Source organism: Polypterus senegalus, chromosome 8, assembly GCF_016835505.1.
Source record: "Polypterus senegalus isolate Bchr_013 chromosome 8, ASM1683550v1, whole genome shotgun sequence".
In the NCBI taxonomy this organism is placed as follows: Eukaryota; Metazoa; Chordata; class Cladistia; order Polypteriformes; family Polypteridae; genus Polypterus; species Polypterus senegalus.
This window is the reverse complement of record NC_053161.1, coordinates 165,995,041-166,017,575: the sequence shown is the minus strand read 5'-3', so window position 1 is coordinate 166,017,575 and position 22,535 is coordinate 165,995,041. Positions and strand designations below refer to the sequence as shown.

Here is a 22,535-nt window from a genome sequence, read left to right as displayed (position 1 = left end):
TAGCAGAAGCAGAGGTACTGCTGAGGTCGATGCATGGTGAGGATGAAACATAATTTTGAGGTTTAGAAAAGTGATCACAACATCTTTTGAGAATTCCTGCCTGGCTTGAATAAGTCATGTTATCAGACTAATAGCCATGAGGATTGGGACAGCTCCGTGATTGCTAAGCAATGCCCTCATTTTGTTAACTCCCTTGTAAGCTATCTATATGTTATTATGGCTCATCTTCATTAGCCAATGACTGAAAGTAGTTTTCTCTGTTACAGTTTGCTTTTGCTTGAAAAATTAATTGTATTCACACATATTCCACTTTATTGTTATTCAAGTGGGCTTGTGGTTTTGCAACCAATGTCTCCCAGGCATCATCAGGCTATCAATGCAACCATCTGAATCCGACAGTGTTCTTGACCACATTATGGATGGCATTTGTTATTGCGAAAGACGCAGGGTCCACTTTATCAGGTAGGACTTCTCATGTAGCAACCTTTTCCTTCTTGGTCACTGTGTACTGACAGGCCTTTGTAGGACCATCTTGTTGCTTCTAGAGATTGAGAGCTAGAAGTGGTTTGGGCTTATACAGTGCCCTCCATAATGTTTGGAGCAAAGACACATTTGTCACTGTATTTTGTGACATGTCTTTATATTATGAACTTGTACATGCACTTCTACATTTTGGACCTTACTTGGCTGAAACCTACAGGCAATAGTGAGATCTGACATCTGAGGTAAGGCCTTATCTGGGCAAGTCAGTGAAGGTCCTGGCCTGCTAATTTGGTCTTTGAAGGAGGATTTGACCTCCTTTATGTCATGTCTGTCACTCCAGAACACAACACTGTGACTTATAAGTGTTCAAAACTCTTAAACATAACACTTTTGAAATATAATAACATTTTAGTTGAGGTCTCAAGATACAATTGTTGGCTGCTTTGAGCCATGAGGCAGAGCAGGTCTGAAGCTTTGCTAATAAATGATAATATCAGAGGAATAGATAGATAGATAGATAGATAGATAGATAGATAGATAGATACTTTATTAATTCCAAGGGGAAATTCACATAGTCCAGCAGCAGCATACTGGTAAAAAACAATATTAAATTAAAGAGTGCTAAAAATGCAGGTAAAACAGACGATAATTTTGTATAATGTTAACGTTTACCCCCCCGGGTGGAATTGAAAAGTCGCATAGTGTGGGGGAGGAACGATCTCCTCAGTCTGTCAGTGGAGTAGGATGGTGACAAAAGTCTGTCGCTGAAGCTGCTCCTCTGTCTGGAGATGATCCTGTTCAGTGGCTGCAGTGGATTCTTCATGATTGACAGGAGTCTGCTCAGCACCCGTCGCTCTGCCACGGATGTCAAACTAAATATTGAATTTTTCTAATATTTAGGCAATTCAGCTTTGAGGTTATTTTTTACTATATATCATGCAGGTGTTTCACTGCATTGCCATCAGGAAAAATATAAAAAATACACAAGCTGAAGTAACCCATCCCAATATAAAATTGTAACAGTAAACTAGTTTGTAATTGTCTAAAATAATTGACTAAAATGGACAAGCTTGAATATTTGCCAATGACTTATAATATCAGTTTTGGAAATTTTGTAATTTTACACAGGTGTGCTCTATTCAGGAGATCTCAATGAAAATGTAACCTTTTTTGACTTGAAGTTCCTTGAAGATTAAGTGTGCCAAAATTCAACATAAATCAGTCCGGTGAGATCTGAGTTGTTTCATGTGGACAGACAGACCAGGCAGACACACAATGAGAGTGCAGTAGGTGGTTTCGCATTTTAGGTAAATGGCACTTGTAATAAGGCGCCATATATTCGCCCGACACCGACACAGATTGGACACGGAGGCACACGTGTAAACCAAACAAACTTTTATTTTCTTCAGCGGTGGGACACGTCTTCCCTGTGTCCAGCTGGCCCTACACAGTCCCAAAGCACCAACACACAAAAGTAACACACTGCTCCTCTGTACTTCCACTCCTCCCAGGCAACCTTGTCCTCCTCCACCCAACTCTGGCTGCTGAGTGGCAGTTGCTGGCTCCTTCTATTGGGCACCCAGAAGTGCTCCAGGTGCTTGATTGCCGACATCCAGCTGCACTTACGGGTGTGGCGGATATGCTGCCCAGAAGGACTCAGGAGTCCCAGCTGCAGCACCCCCTGGCGACGCCTGCGGGATCCAACAGGGCTGCACCCAACTCCAGTTCCCATGGAGCCCTGCAGGAAACTGAGGTACCACTCCAACCCAGGGGGGCAGCCATCTAGCGTCCAGGGAGAGGTATTTCACAGTCCAGGGCTGCTCCCCCTGAATATACAGTGAAGGGGCATCCCGGCTGGGCATGGACCCCGGCCATTCGCCACACACTAAAAAAAAGCACTTACTAAAGACCAAAGAATATGAGAATCCAAAGAAAGGGAGTAAAAAAAGTAAATATTCCAGAACTAATGGAAAAACAGCCTTATTACCATTACTAGACACTGGGAGAGGGGGGCCCTGCCTCCCATGGCTCAATATATAGTGCAGAAGGCATATTGTGATGAAAAAGGCCTCTGGGAAATGATGTGAGATATGAAAAGACTGAGAGAGAATAACAGAAAGCAGAATCACAGTCAATGCCAGTAGAGGTACAAACTAGAGATCAAAAACATAACGAGGACACCAAATATGATGTGGCCTGCACACCTTCAAGCCCTTCTGATCATTTCTGCTGAAGACACCTATTGGTTTACTCTTTATCATAAGGTTGTGATTTCCTGATCAAAATCTAATCCAAAAATGCCCTAAGAATTTGATTTTTGTTTCAGTACTAGATTGCCCAAAACCAGGGGAACTCCAAAAAGCTCAACATCTTGCATTATCCAAAATGAAATAAAATCAAAACTGACATGAACCTACCACCCGGGCTACTGGTAAAAAACAACTAACTAACGGTAAAGATTCTTGTGTTTAAGCACAGTTGGATAATTTTGAAGGAGACTATGACCATATTTGTACTGGAGGTCCAGTGACATCACAAATGTGATGATCGCCATCTCATGACCCATCTACCACATCACTTTAACAAAGAATGGGATAAAATAAAATAATTATTAAAATTCTCCAAGTATTAGAAAACCTCCAAAGATTACTTTTAAGTAAACAGAAACCTAAAAATAACATATTGTGACAGAAATAAAATGAGGGAATGAATGATAACATAAAGCAATAACTAAAATACAGTATATATGGAAATGAAACGCAAAACATAATTAATAACAATATTCAGAGAACATTTAATAAAACAACTGTGGAGAACAGACAACATACATAGGTGAAAAATAAATCACAACTTGAACAGGCCTCACCCCAAGCAGCCAGCCCCACAAACTCAAGAGCCAGGCTTTTAGGCCTGCCTAGACCAAAAAAGGGACACTGGCTTGAATAGTTCAAAAACGCTCTTAAACATGCTAAATACACAAAAATATCCTTCAAAAGACAACAAAACCACAAACCTCCAGTTTATCCATCCATCCATTTTCTAACCCGCTGAATCCAAATACAGGGTCACGGGGGTCTGCTGGAGCCAATCCCAGCCAACACAGGGCACAAGGCAGGAACCAATCCTGGGCAGGGTGCCAATCCACCACAGGACACACACAAACACACCAAGCACACACCAGGGCCAATTTAGAATCGCCAATCCACCTAACCTGCATGTCTTTGGACTGTGGGAGGAAACCGGAGCGCCCGGAGGAAACCCATGCAGACACAGGGAGAACATGCAAACTCCACGCAGGGAGGACCGGGAAGCGAACCCGGGTCTCCTAACTGCGAGGCAGCTGCGCCACCGTGCCGCCACCTCCGGTTTACAGGAAAGCATATCTTTACAATAATATAACACCTTAACAAATAAAAATTTGTTCATAAAACTCTGGAAAGTAATCAAAAATGCAAAACAGGCAAAATAAGGGGAAAAGGGATTGGTTTAGAAAGGATATCCAAGGCAACTAAACACAATCCATAATCCAGTAATCATTAATCTCAACCCAGAAGCAAAGAGTCCGAGTAAGGTTGAGCAATCCACAAACTCCAGTGACTCTCTGAAGGAAGCCATCATATCCAGCTGAATACTTACATACTAAATACTGTAATAAATTAACAAAACTACATTAACAAAAAGGACATAAAAATAATACACATGGAAAACAATAAATAGAGTAAGTCGCCCTAATTTGGGTGTCCATAAGTAATATATATATTGTGGTAGATTACCGGCATTTTACTCCGGCTCTCACCCCCAGGCCGCCAGGAGGAGCTCTCCCGACAGCATGATCATGCCCCGAGTTCCAGCAGGGCATCATGGACTATGTAGTGTTTGTACACAGCCCTGCTGGATACCTTGGGGGCCACCAGGCGTCGCTGTAGGGGGCTCGTAGGCTCTTATGTGCCCTACGACCGGGAGTGCGCCACGGTCGCGTGACAGGAAGAAACGACGTGCTCGGGTTGAAGAAAAGGACTTTACCCTGACCCGGAAGGAATAAGGACTTGTGGACTGTTGGATTGGGAACACTTCCGGGTCGGGGGATATAAAAGGACTGTGGGAGCTCCCAGACGGGGAGCTGAGTTGGGAGGCTAAGCGTCTGGGAGATTGGAGGATTTGTTTATAGTGTATTGGTTATTGGAGTATTTGGAAGTGGAGGGTGCTTTGTGCACTTATTATTATAATAAATATTCATCTTTTGGAATTTTACCTGGTGTCTGACGTGTGGTCTGAGGGTACAAGGGTGCGAGCAAACCCTAAATTTGTCACAATATATAAGTAAAGATTTACGTCATGAGGTACACTAGAAGTACTTAATTAACAAAACTAGTTGTGATAAACATTTGAAAAATGAAAAAGTGTGCATCAATTGATATATGTAATGTCTAAATATGCCTGATTGTAATAGGAATGTGTCTTTTTTACCCTCTAAGACACGGGTGTCGAACTCCGGTCCTGGAGGGCCGCAGTGGCTGCAGGTTTTCATTCTAACCATCTTCTTCATTAGTAACCAATTTTGGATGCTAATTAATTTCTTTTGGTTTAGTTTTAATTAACTTGACTCAGGCCCCTTAGTTGTCTCTTTTTACTTAACTAGCAGCCATAATGACATACAAAACAAGCTGCCACATGACCATCTAACCTGTGCCCATCACACAATATCTGAAAATAAAGAAACGGGAAGGTCAGAAAAAGCAGAAAAATCAATACTTTTGGAAATGTGTGCTGTGGCAGGATGAGAGCAGCAACAAGCCATGGAATTAAATAACGGGTTTAATTAACAAGAAGAATCAGCTTCTCATTAAGAGATTGGTTGGAGTTTGAAGCCCCAGTTTAGCTGGTCAACTGTTAGCTCGTTTCACATCTCATTTCTGCTTGGCTGTCATTTAATGAAGAAAGGAATCAATTCAGGAGGACTGAATCCTCAAACAGGGCTATTAAAATTAAGGAGTGAATTAGCAGTGAAAACTGCTCGCTGATTAGGAAAGGGTTAGAATGAAAACCTGCAGCCACTGCGGCCCTCCAGGCCTGGAGTTCGACACCCCTGCTCTAAGAGGTCCATAAAGGGTTTGATCTCCAGTAAAGAATCACCAATCAAAATTATCATATTCGTAATGGCCGACCTTGAAATCGTCTAAAACGATACTCCACATGCCTCTGTCTGAAGTTTCTCATTTCTAACTTTCTAGAGGTGGCTTTTAGAGGGCTAGGATCACCAGTAAAGAATTGAATATCAAAAATATTCTCATGTGTGTGTTCAGCAACCTTAAAATAGCATAAAATGACACGCACATGCTTATATTACCGTTGCCCCTTATTCCCCAATGGGGTCGCTTGATGTGGTATGCACAACTTCAAATCCTTCTAATTATTTTTGCTAAAGACAACTGTTTCTTTACTCTTTACCAAAACAGTATAATTCCCTGCACAAAATGTGTTCCAAAATGGCCTAAAATGAAATTTTCTCTCTCTGGACTAAACGGACAGACATAAGAGGAAACCCAAAAAGTTTCACATCTTGATTGCATAACAAGATATCAATGTGAGTCGATTGGTTTATCAAATGTGGGGTTTCTCTCGTATCAGTGAGTCAGGAGGAGCAGGACAGAAGTGTAGAATGGGGCAGAATGAGAATGGGGCAGTGCTCCTAAAACAGAGTCGCCACTGAATTAAACCCATGCAGTCTTAAAAATGAAGGTGCCAGCGTGGATCTTCAGAGCGATACCATAAAGGAACCGTTTTTTGGTCTCCAAAAGAGCCGTTCGCATGAAGGTTCCTGAAAGAAGCTTTATTTATTCAGATCCATAACAGGCTCCATACACATCGTGTTGCTCGGCAGACTCTGACCGGCATTTCATGTGAACGCCCAGGAGTGGGAAGGTGAGACATGACAAGGTGGAGCTCTGAATAATCCGACAGCACGTGAAGGTGGCCTTATCAGCAGCACCATACGACCTTCTGTTTGTTCATCTCCACTGCTGTTAAAGAGTGCACAAAAGTGATAAAGAAGGAGTTGCATTACTGGAAGGACTTCCATAATGAGAGCATCATCTTGGTGAGAACGGGACTTTCAATTTAGTCCTGACCACCCCATTTCTCCAACATGACATCCAGTTGAGATCTGTAGGTCCCCACAGTCCTGCTGTCCGCCACACAACATGTCCATGTGGTTTTTTACATGAAGAAGAAATTAGTAACGTTTGTGGCAAATCTCCCCTTGACAAACTCTCTTCTGTGCCCCCGTGTCCTGGTTCATTACATTATTCAGTACATTATTACAGTCCGCATTACACCATCTTTGTATTCTATTATTACAGTCCGCATTACACCATCTTTGTACACTGTGCACTGTCGGGGTCTCAGGGCATGGAGATGTTCTATAGGGGCTATCAGCTATCAAGAAGCTGGACTGGACCAGTGCCCACACTGGAAGGCAAAGGGCCATCAGGGACTCGGATTGGACCACTGCCTGGACAGAAGGCCAAGGGGCCGTAAGTGAGTTGAATTGGACCACCATCAGGACTGGAGGCCAACAAGTTATCTGGGATTGGGAGTCTCAGGCCACCCTTTAATGAGGACTTTGTACCCTCAGGCAGAGACGAGTGCTCATCTGCTGAGGAGGGAGAGGAGGAGGCCGGTGTGTGGATGAAGATGAAGGCAGGGAGGTAGGAAGCATAATATGATGTTGTGTGATTTAATGAAGCACCTGATGTGCTCTCTTTTTAACTTTGTGTGTCCTGTGCACTTCATAGTAACAGCAAGAGAAATCTGTGAATATTACCAGTAGTGATGTGTGCGCCATCTTCATGTGCTACTTAACTTTCATTTAAATAAAGTTCACATCACTTACCTGGAAGAGCATCGTCTCTTTTCCTGCTAAGAAACTTCTTATGCAAAGGAGGGTTTTGGTTTGATACTCAAGTAGAAAGGCCCAAAGGAGTATTAGAAGTTTTGTTCTTCTCATCCCAAATGGTATCTTATGTACATCATATTATCACCCTGTTTTGGTCCTGATCTTTATCGGGTGTCTTTCTGGGTCCAGGATCTCTTCCAGAGTGCCCACAGTCTCTCTGAAGATGAATCATATCTGGTCCTGCGAGACTAGAGCGCCCCCATCAGGCCACATTATATAGTTGTCTAAGTTGGTGTATTTCTCATCGTATTGTCCATCTCTTAATAACTTAATGATTTTTGGTAAAAAAGAAAAAAATAATAATTTACCTGACTGTAGCTTTCCACAATTCTGTAGCTTCATCTTTCTTCATAAAACTTTTGAGGCACTGAGTGTGACACAAATACAAACAAGTCCACAGTCCGAGCATCTTCAGTTTTTATTAAAATTCAAAGCAAAAACATAATAAAGAGAAAATTTGATAATACAGAAAAGGAAAGGTTCTTGCATTTTTTTTGAGGCTTACATATCTTGTTTTATTTCTTTAAGTTCCTATCATATATTTACAGGACAAAAGGTCAGAAAACTCTCTGCTATTATTTTATTTATAAGCCAATCAATCATTTCATGCTTCTAGAAGAGTGACTTTGTTCCTAACTGACTAATTAAAATTATTTTGTTACAGACATAGTTGAGAAAATCCTATTACATGTTAACTTATAGGGTTAAAATATTATATGATTATTTAATTTTGGATCAACAAATAATTGTTTAGTATTCTTGTCAAAGAATGTGTTTGGAGTGGAGAATGTAGTTAATGAAGGACTTTGAAACTTTCTAATCAAATCGTGACCGTTAAGCTAATAGTTTCAGTCCGTTAGCCCAGCTGACTGATCGAAGCGCTGATAAAGTCTTAACAGACAGAAACATACGCTGCGAGGATAAGGGGCCTTGGGGGAATGGGGGTGTGGGGAAGACTATACACTGACACACTAGTGCGCATGCGCAGTACAAAGCAGTCGGGCACCGGCAGGCAGTTTTAGAGTGGGCAGCGCGCGAGGAGTAATTGGAATTGTGCTGGTCAGTCGGGCGGAAGAGGGGATTTTGATAAAGAGGACAGGTACGTACCTGAGCTATATCGGAGTGGGATAACCCGAAAGAAAGAGAAGAGTGGAGAATTGAGTGGACAGGTAGCGAAGGTCCTAATTGGATAGGAGCCTCATCGGTCTACTCTTTTCACATCCATTTTTATAACCTTTTAAAAGCCCGGACATTCAGTCCTGACGTGGATCTATGTATCTCAGGGTCTTGGCGTTAGGGGCTGTCCTAATCTGTAAAGTGCACTCGACTTCAAGCTTTCTTTCCCTGGGCATGTTTTTGGCACACTTTGTCGTTCCCGTATGTGCTTCCACCGCATCCCATTTTTAAGGCGTTTAAAGGCGGACTCCACTTTCTGTCTGACCGCTGCGCACGAGCGCCTGTCCATCCCGTCACGAACACAGCGGCTTACAGTGGAGCTCCTTCTGTGCGCTTTCTGTTTTCTGCTGCCTTCATTCGTTATCAGGCTTGGCAGAGATTCCAGTTCGTTGGGTTCACGTGTTGGTCAGAGGTTTTCAAGTCAACTCAAGAGGCTTTATTGTCTAACCATCCATGAACCAAACGACAGCAGAAAGGGGCACGAAATAAAATTCAACAAGACCACCGCGATGGAACATATAATATGTAGAAACACAGGACAATTACAAGCCAAGTGAAGAAAATTATACTGTATACTATAAATAAATAAATACACGGTAAATTAATAGTATAACATTGAAATTGATACTATCAAATGAACAAAATAATTACACCTATTAATATTAAAGACGACAGCATTTATAGATGTTTTGCCTATAAATAAGCTATTAGGGCAGAACAAAGAGAAAGGAGGGGGCAGCCAAGGGACAGTACAAACGTGCGGTCACTGCTATTAATTTGCATGAGCATGGGAAAGGCGCTATATAAATAAAATGTATTCTTCTTATTATTATTACTTGTCCCACACAAAACGAAATTAAAGATGATAAGCTATCATTTTATCCACGACAATAATAGCTCATTAAACACATTAAAACTTTATCACGTCCCTCCAAATAAAGTTCGGCAATAAAAATGTAATTTCTTCTTGTTGTTATTATTATTATTATTATTATTATTATTATTATTATTATTATTATTATTATTATTATTATTATTATTATTATTTTCATCTGAGGTGAAAAGTAAGCGCTACGTTACAACTCGAAAAATACATAGGTTCACATGTGGGAAACTCGTGGTTTGCCACCTACCTGTTCCATAACTCGTGAACGCGGACGTCCTGAGGTGGAACGCTTTTCCGATATCTTTGAGCTCGCGCATCTTTGCGCGCTGCCTCGTCTTTTGATTGTACGCATGCTCCCTACCAATCGTGGTAATGGTCTCCGGTAATGTGAACGCGCAGCTGCGCTCTATTCCTTTTGCCGTCGTGCAGTCTGTAGATAAACCAGTCAAAAAAGGAATGTGGAAAAATAACACTGTTAAGGAAATGTTCAAGTCTATAGTCTCCTAATTTGTCGCGCGTCCTTGACTCTTTGTACCAACTTTGCTGTTTGCGTTTTCTTACGGCATCTCCCACTCACTTTATGTTTTTCAGTGATGATCTATTGGAGTGCAAATGAAAACCAGTGTGAAAAATAAATGGTCTGAAACTTTAAAGGCACGCGCAACCGTATGGACTTATTATTTTGGTTTACTAGTACCAGAGTGGCCGGGGCAGATCTACTGAGAGTTGGTGGCTTGTGGTTTCATTTGAAACCCCAACAGTATGTGCCACCCCATTTGCCATCCCCATATATATATATATATATATATATATATATATATATATATATATATATATATATATATATATATATATATAATTTGTAATTACGTTTCATGACATAAAGCATGTCCTGCTCTCGGTCTTTCATGAAAACCCCCTCTTCAGAGAACAATAGTTTGTTCCACGCACGACTGGCGTTTCTTCATCCTTTTTCATCTGCCGCTACGACTTTAAAAGCGTATAATTTGTGAGAATAAGAAGTGAGATCGTCTGTCTCGTATGATAGAATAAGGTCATGTTAAAAATAATTCGTAAATTCTGTCCTATTTCTCTGCTAGGTACATTGCTGAAGTTAGCATTAAAGACTGTGGTTTACTCAAACAAGAATTAAACCCGTTATAATTTCATGTTTTATGTTTACAGAATTTTACACTTTGTTCTATATATTATTTTCTTGTTTTATGCGCATGGTTTGACAACTGCATTTTACCCTAATACCTACAAATCCTTGTCACTGCATATTCTATACGTTTGCTGTTATTGGTGTCGATATCGATAAAAACAGTGCAAAGCAACTTTTGCTCTACGTTTGAGAACGCTGCCGCTATTATACACGCCGCAAAACGCTCAGCTTACAGGTGTGCATGATGCTTACCATCGCGATATTGTGATATAGGGAAAGTGCTAACTTCCACTTTTGTAAAGGAAAAAAAAATGAATTTACAGTGAGTCTGCAACGCTGCCAGTCAGTAAAGTAGAAATGTCCAGAATGCGCATTGCCCGTAGATTTACTTCAGTTTGTACGTGAGATGCGTCTGCTCAGCCAGTTATTAAAGCAGTGGGTTGGTTTTAAAGATCTACTGCTGTAATATTGTAACGTTTAACAGCAAAACCGAGCAATTTATTGATTAAAATAAAAGTGACAGTCTGTTAAGGATAAATGACCTTAGTATTCCTTTCTGCTCATGTCTGTGTATTTGTATTTATACGTCTTAATGAGAATATGTTTCTATATATGATTTGTATATATGGTATTTCTTACATGCTTCTTATGACTTTGTGATGCATGCTAATACATAATACTGTTTATGATAAATAGGAAATAAGCCTGAAGGAGTTAAATAAGAGGAAGTGCGGAATGATAATAATGTGATTCAAGTAGTTGTAACAAATATATAGAAATTAGGAAAGTTTAAGAGCTAGAGACGAAGGATAAAATATAAGCACTAATGTTTATAAATCGGTGGTAATTATGCATATAAAGACTGTAAGGGGCTGAGGAGAGATCAAATGATCAATGTAGTGCTGAAAGTGTTGTTTCATTGTGCTGCTGTAAATGAGCTTGCTGTACAGGCGCTGCTGGGGAGACAGCGGGTTGAATCTGATTTATTGATCATTCCCCTTTTTGGCAAGAGTGTAACACTTGCTAACACTTTCATAATTTGCTTGGAGTTTCAAGGGGCACAAAGGCTGGATACTGATGCATTAAGTGCTCAAATTATTGGTAGTTTGGAGATGAATGGTATTGGAGTATAAACAAAACCCTGTAGATCAGGGATACGACGGAGCAGCAGTTAGCAGTCGGGTACATTCAGTTGTCCAAGTTAGGATAAAAGGTGTTGACAGATTTATATTTTATGTCCATTGCAGTGCCCATTGCTTAAACTTAGTGATAGCTGGCACAGTCAGAAGTGTAACTGATGCTGGAAAAATTGGGAAAAATTGTACACATTCATGTCTGGACCCTGCGTGTCCATCAGAAATGGTTGGATGGTCAGTCTGAGATGTCTATGGGGGCACCAAGGGATCTTCAGCACCTTAACGATACACGCTGGGCTTGCAGACATGTAGCACACTGCAATGTAATGACAGACTGCTGGCTATTCTTAAAGTGCGTGAGGAAATTCAGTGTGAGAACAATCCACAGAGAGCCGTTGAAGTGTAAGGAACACTGGGTCATTTTGTAGAGCGTCTTGCCGTGACCAGAAAGGTTTTAGGTGATTCTAAATTTTTGTGAGACATGCTGCAGTCCAAAACACTCCATCTTTATAAGGCTTTTGATTTAATTCAGTCACTGAAAGAGACAATGGCATATTATCGTAAGGATATATTCTGGAGTGACAGAATTGACACGTATGAAAGAATTGGTATTTCTACAGCCCAGTACTTCTCAAAGCAGTCAGTGAAGGTAACAGGAAATCTCCAAGATCGTGTTGTCACCACCAGTCTTGGACAGCATGTCAAACAAGACAGTTGACATGCTTTTCAAGTTATTGAGAGCAGGATTAGGGAAACAGAAAGGCGTTTTTCTAACACCACCTGCCGTTTGATGATTGGGACTCCGGCTCTAAATCCATGGAGGATGCTCTTCTTATGGCAAACGAGTCCAATATTGATGACTCCAAGCATGAACTTCACCAGATAGGGAGAGTCTTAGAAAGCCATGAAAAAATGGTGAACAAAAATCCTGCCACTCTGTGTGTATTTGTACAATTGTTTTCATACCGGGATGTGTTCTTTGAGCTGTTACGTTTGTGGAAGATAGCTGTGGTGTTACCCGTCAGCAGTGCGTCTTGTGAATGAAGTTTTCCAACCCTAAAGCTAATGAAGAATCATGTTGCAATCTACAGTGACAGAAAGTCGCTTGTCAAATGTGGCTAAACTAAGCATTGAGTCCAAACACAGTACATCTTTGAATCTGGATGACTTGGTGAAAAGATTTGCTGGACAGCACGGTAATCGTCGTATTCTGCTGTTGTAATTGTCAGATGGAAAGGAACAGTGCTTTTGGGGACAGGTCCTTTGTTAAAGATACTTTATATCTGAATAATTTCAAAAGCAACGTGACCCTTCATTTTACAGTCTTACATCAGCATCGTTAAACATATTTGTCTGTAGTTTCTATTACGGTGAGATCTGTGGAATATGCTATTCAAACGATAAACTGATGATTGCTACTCTGAGGACGGACTTATGTTTGTAATCACTGGTTTGATTTACCTCATAAATATTCCTACCTCGAACATGTACAGTTTGTCAAATACAGTATGTCTGCATCTGAAAGAAGGTTTTTGTGCTGCCACCCCATGTAAGATTCTCCAGGTCCAACCCTTCACATCGGTATGGGGTGTTGTGTGTAGAATTCTGAGGAAAAAAATGAATTTAATCCATTTTGGAATAAGGCCGTAACATAACAAAATGTGGAAAAAGTGACGCGCTGTGAATACTTTCCGGATGCACTGTATATTAATATGCAAAGCATATATCAGAACACTTTATCCTAAACGGTTATGTAACCCCTGAATCTAATTTTTCTTCAAAGTCTCATTTTTCTTCCACATTACATTCTTAAAACCTCTGGTTCTTTAACAACACTTTATGGCCCTTTACTGGTTTGTGTGGTTCCTCATAGAGTCATTGCTCACCAAATCACCATTTCATTTTGGGATGGGTTCTTTGCATATGGAGTTGGTTGTTTGTGCTTTGAAAAACTTCCTACTATGCACAAAAAAAGAATTGAAATCTTGAATGCTTGGTAGGCTACCTAACTGGTCACAAACATACTAAAAAAACATGAACTTAGACTGTGTGATGGTATGCAGCAAATGTCCTTTTAACATCAGGAACCCATTGATATTTTACAAATCTGTTACCATCTGCACCTGGCTTTTTACTGTATGGAGCAGAAAGAAAGAAAGAAAGAAAGAAAGAAAGAAAGAAAGAAAGAAAGAAAGAAAGAAAGGTTCTTTCTGGAACCTTTATGTGGCTGGGTCATTTGGGAACCTAATATAGTTCCCCTATGGCATTGCTCTGAAGTGCCACTTTTATTTATAAGAGTTTACAAATCTTCAACAATCCTCACATACTTCTCAGGTTTTCTTTTATCCTTCATGCATCTGTCACAAATACACACAAACATATTCCATTTGATTCAAGCTGCAATCAAATGAATATTTCAAAACAAAAATGGGGACACTGATGGCAACTTGTTCAAACATTTTCTTTACACTGAGAATCGCAGAAACATGAAATAAGTAGACCAGATAATAACAGCACTTCATTTGATATCCACTCTGCACACACAAACATGTATTAGGCTGAAAGGCAAAAGATTTAAACAAAGGGGTTCCTCCACTGCCACCCTAGACGTGTTTTAATGAAAACCTTAAGTTCTCATTTAACATTCATTGAGTGAAGACCTGCTATGCCACCGAAGTCTAGCAGAGTGGGCAATGGCAACTTCGTCCTACATAAAATCAATATTATAAAAATGTGAATTTCCACTTGCGATTAGTAAAGTATCTATCTATCTATCTATCTATCTATCTATCTATCTATCTATCTATCTATCTATCTATCTATCTATCTATCTATCTATCTATCTATCTATCTATCTATCTATCTATTATATAGTGTCCTTCCTATCTATCTATCTATCTATCTATCTATCTATCTATCTATCTATTTGTTTAATCATTCTTTTAATCACATTTTCTTTAAAAAAAATGAAGAGGAGCACTCACCATAGAGATTCAGGAACACCTCATAAGCAAAACCAAAGCCTTACACAGTTTGTTTCACCAAGTTGTTAGTATATTGGAGATGACTTGCATTTACTGGGGTACAGACCAAGGAATATAAAGAAGTGTTGCAGGATTTAATTTCTATTGCAGACCAAGCCTGTTTATGTTCATCTATTTGTGTCCATGTCCAGGTTTTTATAGCTTGTATGTTTGCTACCCGGTAGTAAAATTGAAACTTAGGCAGAGCCATGGCACCTTCTGCCTTAGGTCTTTGTAGGGTCGCTCTTTGGATACGTGGATGTTTTGAATTCCAAATAAATGAGGATATGGTTGAGTCTAATTTCTTCAAAAATGATTTATTGATGTATGTTGAAGTGTTTTGAAATAAAAAGAAAAGCTTAGGAAGAATAGTCATCTTAACAACGTTAATTCTTCCAGGGGCGGCACGGTGGCGCAGTGGTAGCGCTGCTGCCTCGCAGTTAGGAGACCCGGGTTCGCTTCCAGGGTCCTCCCTGCGTGGAGTTTGCATGTTCTCCCCGTGTCTGCGTGGGTTTCCTCCGGGCACTCCGGTTTCCTCCCACACTCCAAAGACATGCAGGTTAGGTGGATTGGTGATTCTAAATTGGCCCTAGTGTGTGCTGTTTGTGTGTGTCCTGCGGTGGGTTGGCACCCTGCCCAGGATTGGTTCCTGCCCTGTGTTGGCTGGGATTGGCTCCAGCAGACCCCCGTGACCCTATTCGGATTCAGCGGGTTAGAAAATGGATGGATGGATAATTCTTCCAGCTAAAATGAGATGACCACTTTATGCAAGTCTTGCTTAATTTTTTCCATACAGACGGAAACATTTTGTTGATAAAGAGCCTTATATTTACTCGTGATGTTTACCCCTAGGTATTTAAACTGATCTATGATGATAAAAGAGAAGGTGTCCAATCTAATATTGTATGCTTGAGAATTCACTGGGAAGAGCACACTTTTAATCAAATTAATTCTGAGACCAGAAATGTTTAAAAATTCTGTTAGTGCTTTTAGGACTGCAGGTGTAACCGGTCTCCACCGCACGCACCATACTGCTGTGTCCTGGCCTTTGGATTCGGTTAACCCTCAAAGCTTCTGCGTTGCGATATATATACAATGTGCCATACAAATCGCCATGAAAGAATACTGCAAGCACCCTTTAGTTCTTGATGCTTTCTCTTTTTTTATTAATGGTGTGAAATATTAAACAGAGAACATAAAAAGTGACAATTCAAGCTCTGTGATTCCTCCTCCTCTCACAGTAACACAACGAATACTCGCTCAATCTAAATTGCAACAACATACATAACCATGCATAGCTCAATATACAAATAAAAAAAAAATACCTGACATATTAAACAGAGAACATTAAAAGTGACAACTCAAGCTCTGTGTAGCCGCCAGTGCATAAGGCGAAGTTAGGCACGGGTAAGACGCGTGTTAAAGAAATCTCACAGCCCAAAAGTTTGTTTTAAAATATTTAGCAAAAGTTAAAAGCAAATAATCCACACAGGGATAAAAGAAAAAATAGTTACACACATAGAATAAAAGGGGAAAAAAAAGGGAAAATATTTTGTCTAAACTTAGCTTTTCTTGAGAAACTTTAGTTATTTCCATACTTAAAAGTTCTTTACTTCTTCTTTCTGTACTTAAAGGTTCTTAATTTCTTCTTCTGTACACATTAAGTTTTCTTTACGTGTTGCTTCACACATTCTAAGAGCCCGTAGGCCACCAAGCATGGTGATGTGCGCAAGCAAGATCGCGAGCATGAACACTGTTAAAAACCGTATGCCTCTACACCTCACACAAAGCAAGGCTAGACACTAACTGAACTTTAATGTTTATGAAAAGCTGTCTGAAATGGCAAGGAAACACCTATACAATTCTATTCACAGGGGTTATAGGAACCTCCCATAGACTATGCATTGTCATCTCGTAAAATATTCATGAATCTTATAGAACTAGGGAAATGGCTCTTACACTCTGTGATTCCTACTATTAACAAGAGAAAACCACATGGAAAGGCTGTTGAATGCTCACACTAGCACATAACCTAAATTAATAGAAAAGCATTGAAAACATTTCAAAACAGCAACTGTATACAACAAAAATCATATAACAAGTACTGTCATATACAAAAAAAATTAACTCAAACAATATAAAATAATTTAATTAATCGTACCATACAGAGAATAACAGCATGCTTACCTCCTCTCACAGTAACACAACGCATACTGGGAGAGGCTCACACTGATGACGTAACATAACACAGCAAACAGAGTAGAGAAATATAACAGGACCACAACAGGAAAACATACAACACATTGAATGTTATCAGGATTTGGTGAAGCTCCAAACAACTAAACTTTTTATTTGATACACCTGTTACACAGGCACAGTATTTTGTGGGTCTGATATATACAGTACCATATCATCTGTATATAGAGAAACTTTCTATTCCAGTCCTTCTCTGAAAATCCCCTTTACCTCTTTAGCATTTCGACAGTGATTTGCCAGTGGCTCAATGGCGACTGCAAAAAGCAGTGGTGACAATTTTCAGCTCTTTTAAATCACCATGCGGGAAACTGCAGTTATACTTGGAGTCCTTGGCCATAATAAATGCATATATGCTCAGGAAGGAAACCACAGATTATACCAGTGGGCAAATATAGTAACGTCTCCGTGAGTGTTCCAAATCAAAACGCCGCTGCACTTGAGGTCATTATGATATCATATTTAATTTGGAAAATTCAAATACAGTAGTGCAATAATAAACTGGTCATCAAAGTACAAGGAAGACATGAAAAAATACCTGAAGTGCATCTCTTCCTTGTGGAGGTCCCCCATTCAGAGAATATTATACACCTCACTCCCTTCCTCACTTTTGGTAAATGGGTCTGACACTCCTCTTCTTCCTCCTTTCTCCCATAATAACGGGCACATCTCTTCTGCCATCAGTGAGGTCTCTTCTGCTGTGAAATTATTAGGTACATGACATTGACTAAACACTGTCACCTACTGACTAGGCGAATATCAATGCACCGCTCGAAAGAGCTGTAACATGTATGAGTGCAACTTAGTCGCTGGCCGTGTACTCGTGCACTTTACATTATGGTCTGTACACAAGTTTCACATGGTAAGTTTAATCAAGGTTTAACTCCCACTGTCGTCCTTAGTCAATGCCTGCATGTTGATCCCAATCTACACTGTTCAGCTTTACACTTAATTCTGTCGCCCCATGCTTGTCTTATACAACAAAGTGTTGATAGAGCTTCATTTTGTGTTAAATTTTCCTTGTTTTTTTAATTGCTAATTTGGCTAAAATTTTATCATTGTTGATGTTGATAGCCTAACACATTATGAAACATGGTGTCTCTGTCTTGCTCCCTCATGTGAGATTTATTAGAGGACATCTTCTTACAGATCCATTTTCCAATCCTCTGCCATGACACTGATCTTCCATCCACTGATGTAGTGGACAATTTGTGTAATTCTCTCCACCGCCACCTTCCTCAGATGCTCATCTGTTGTTTAATGGCTCCTTTCGTTAGGCTGTACACACTCTTATTCACCTCATTCCCTGAATGATATCTGGCTGTGCCTTGCACTTCTCATTTTGGGTCAGAGGCAACAGCATCTGCACTCGCTTTCCCTGATCCAAGGCAGGATTCGTCTGAGACTCGCCAGTAGCTACATCCCTAGGCCAAAGGATTAAAGCAGAGAAGCAGGTCTTGTAAGTCTGTTTAGGTTCGTCATCTTCTCTTTCTCACTCACACACATGCACATTTCTGCACTTTGACTTAGGATGGCTCTGCCCCTTCTGACATCATCTCTCCCCCTCTGTCTCTTGGTCTGTGTGGCCCTTCTGACAGATTAATCAACCCAACCAGTCTCTCGCCAAGGTTATTATAGTTTTGCCTTATAATATTAGTTTTCATTGCTATATTATTTCTGAACTTACTTGGAAATTCAGTTTAGTTTTAGTTTCCCTTCATCGTGTATTTAGTTTAAATTTACTTTTTATTTAAAAAAGGCATTTCAATTTTATTTTTATATGCATTAGTTTCAGTTTTAATAATTAAGAGCTACTATGAAGTTTAGTTTTGTGTCACAATCAGACAGACCTGTACACTGAACTGGTTTGGATATGATATGAGTTTAATGTTGACAGAAGCATATTACACACTGCATGGTTTACTATCTGATTTTGTTTTTGCCGGATTAAAATGAGCTGATACCAAGTACAGTATGTACAATATTATACAAATTTATAATTTTTTATTATTTTAATAATTTTATGAACAATTTCATATTTTAAAAATTGTCATTTGTTCTTAACAAATGTGCGCTGACTGTTGGCACTTTTCATCTTTTCCTTCTTTTACCCAGAATTGGCCAATTTGTGATGAAATTGAGGTGAATTTAAAGGTTTGAGGGCCTTTACTCTAAATGTCTACACTACACAACATATCATACTCCAAGACAATGTGCTTACAATTAATGCCTTCAATATTGCATTCAAAAATCTCCTATACTGTTCTTTGTTATTTGTCTATCAGCCATGCTGAACTCTGATTCCATCTCAGGCACATACAATTTATAGGCAGAATTTTGCCACCTGCAGGCCTGAAAAGATATAAAAAAATCAGAAAATAGATTATACTGTGTTCTGAGAGGTGTGATCATGAAAATCATAGGGGCTTAGGAACAACAGGGCTCTTAGGCTTGAACCATTGTTAAGACCCCAACTAGCTGTATTGAGGGAAACAAAGAAAAACAAGCATGTAGTATGAAGGTTATGGGTGGTGAGACTTGAACAATTTATAAGAACAGTAAACCCTTAATGAGCAGAACAAGAGCAGGTAATCTGTGTATGGACAGCTACAAAATGACAGACACAGCATCTGAGATTAGGAACAATATACAGTATACATTATCTAAACCTGTTTATCCAGAGCAGGATCACAGGAAACCTGGAGCCTACCCCAGTAGGTTTGGATGCAAGGCAGGAAAAATCCTTGGACAGTGTGCCAGCCTATTGCAATAATACTACAGTATATGTATGAAATATGTAGGATATGGCTGATGTTAAGAACAAATAAAAAAGGAAAGATGGATCAACTATCTATTCTGAAAAAGAGAGCGGGAGAGACTGAAAGACGGAGACAAATATTTTAAAACATAATTCGGCCACCAGATTATTTTCACAATATCAGGTACTTTGATCTGTGAAGGTAAACCTAAAAACGTTAAATTAATAAATACAAAATAAATACCACAACACATTAGAAGGTTTAGTTTTTCACCAGTTGGCAGATTCTATTCACCCACCTACCTGAAGTTCATTAGAGACGTTGCCAACTCATGAACTTTACAAAGTTTGCATCACTTCATTGTTAAATGACCTTTTCAAACCTAAAATGATTGGTTAGTAACAATATGCTGACCTAGTCAGTCTCTCGATCAGTGCCGTTTTATTTTCAAAATGGATTTCAAAGTGGCAGGTGAATTATTGTCAACATAAAGCAGACACCTGAGAAATAAACTGAAATGTTGCTCCCTTGTAATTTTTCTCCCTATACATTAAAGGTTTTGTCGACTGGCACATTCCGACTTCAGGTGATTGAATTACATCGTAATATACAAGAAGCACAAAAAAATGCAGCAGCACATTATAATGGACATCCGACTCACACGCAGCCTAGAATTTAGTTTAGAGTGTGCTTCTGTTTTAGTCGCTGTGTACACACTGCATCTTGGGCTCCGTCAGAATTACAGCTAACATGAACAGATTGAAATTCTGTATGGGATTGTCTTATCTAATACTTCCCTCTTGAGCCCTGGAGATTCGGAGAAAATATGCTTTAAAAGTTACTGAGCACATTCAAAGTAAAATCATTGCCTTGGTAGGCTTCACTAACACTTGGACCAAACTTTATCATTCTGTCACTATCAGCTCCTGAAGAACAGTCACTATATCACACAGTAAATCGCTTTCTATTTCACACACTTTACGCACCCACAGATGCTGTATGAACACCCACCCTCCATCAGCATCCCCTGTTTACTGGATGAATATACGCAGGTGGCTCTTGGTGGGTGACTTTCTGTTTTAGCGCTAAAAGTTACAAGGGTTAAAAACTAGAATATTTAATTAAAACCCAAATATGAAATTGTTATCAATATACTTTGAATAAATTTGGGATTTTTTCAGCCCAGGTTATCCCTTGAGGAAGTAACCAACGAGGAAGAAAGGAATAGTTCAATCAATCAGTCTTCATTCAGTCACAGGTGAGCACATGGAGTTCCACATTGCAAGGCAGAAGAGCAAAGTACCCCTGTTTGAATTTGCTTTTAATATCCTTCCTGCCTCCCCCTTCCCCTTACTTATCAATAGGCACAATATTTTCATCTAGGTATTTCATCTTACATTGCGCGAATCAGCTAACCGTGTCTATTTTGTGTACATTGCAGATAGGGCCCTAAAGAAGGAAAAGTCATCTTTCCTGTGTCTAACGGACACATTTGAAATAAAGCGGCTGTCCTCGGTCAGCTTACTGCACCCTGTCTTATAACAGACGCCTGTATGAATAACCTGCCATTAGAGCAAAGCAGCTTTGCCAGCTTTTAACCCTTAGTAACTTGCAGGCAGTTCATTTTTCTTTCACACCCTTTATGTGGTTGAGACAAAAAGTAAACATATTTTTAGTAAATTATTATTTTATTTCAGGTAGTCATTTCAGCCACTTTAATAGTTTCATTTAGTTTATCATTTATGTTTTGTTAATTATCTAATAATGTAAATGTAAATTATTTAATTATAAACATGTTTTTCATTATAAGTTTCCATTTTGATTTTAGTTTTCTTTAAATATGATAACCTTATCTCTCACTGTAACACACACAGATACACTCGGCCTTCTGCATGGTGTCACTGGATTGCTCCAACCCTTCTGATAAGCTGGTATCTCTCTCTAATAAACACACACATACACAGAGCCTTCTGCACAGCACCACCCCACTGAAATTCTCTTTGCTGAGCTCCACCCCTTCTCTCTCTCTCTCTCTCTCTCTCACTTGCAGGTCCAAGTTACTCCAGCCAACATAACTTTCGTACCAAAATTTCCACTGATTAAGAAGGTTCTCACTGTAATGAGCTGTGAGGGACAACCGAAGGAGTCACTTCCAATGTGTTAGAACATTAGAACAATCCAGACGAGAACAGGTCACTCAGCCCAACAAAGCTCACCAGTCGTACTTATTTCTCCCAAAAAAACATCAAGTCGAGTTTTGAAAGTCTCCAAAGTCTTACTGTCTACCACACTATTTGGTTGCATATTATAAATAATCATGGAAGTGGCCATCCACTGTCGGTAAAGAATTCCATAAGGAGTTGTTCTCCTGATGGGGACAGTTTTTGTTTTTTTTTTTGGGGGGTGGTGGTTCATTTTGTTATGTGCTCAGAGCCTCATAAACTTCTAAAAATGCCTACTAGAGGGGGATTAGAACATTAGAACACTCTAGACGAGAACAGGCCATTAAGCCCAACAAAGCTCACCAGTCCTATCCACTTATTTCTTCCAAGAAAACATCAAGTCGAGTTTTGAAAGTCCCCAACATCTTACTGTCTACCACACTACTTGGTCTCTTATTCCAAGTGTCTATCACTCTTTGTGTAAAGAAAAACTTCCTAATGTATGTGTGAAATTTAACTTTAACAAGTTTCTAACTG

General features: G+C 39.6%; 1 protein-coding gene across 5 annotated transcripts in view; it reads left to right on the top strand.

Moving 5' to 3' along the window:
* LOC120533285 (zinc finger protein 773-like) overlaps positions 1-22,535 on the top strand; it is a 78,985-nt gene that overhangs the window by 47,460 nt on the left and 8,990 nt on the right. For 2 of the 5 annotated variants that reach the window (XM_039760108.1, XM_039760105.1), the window contains exon 1: positions 8,439-8,537. The exons of the other annotated variants lie outside the window; for them this stretch is intronic. The gene's annotated coding sequence lies outside the window, so the exon portion shown is untranslated. Of the gene's footprint in view, positions 1-8,438; positions 8,538-22,535 lie in introns of those variants that run through there. 5 annotated transcript variants of the gene reach the window in all.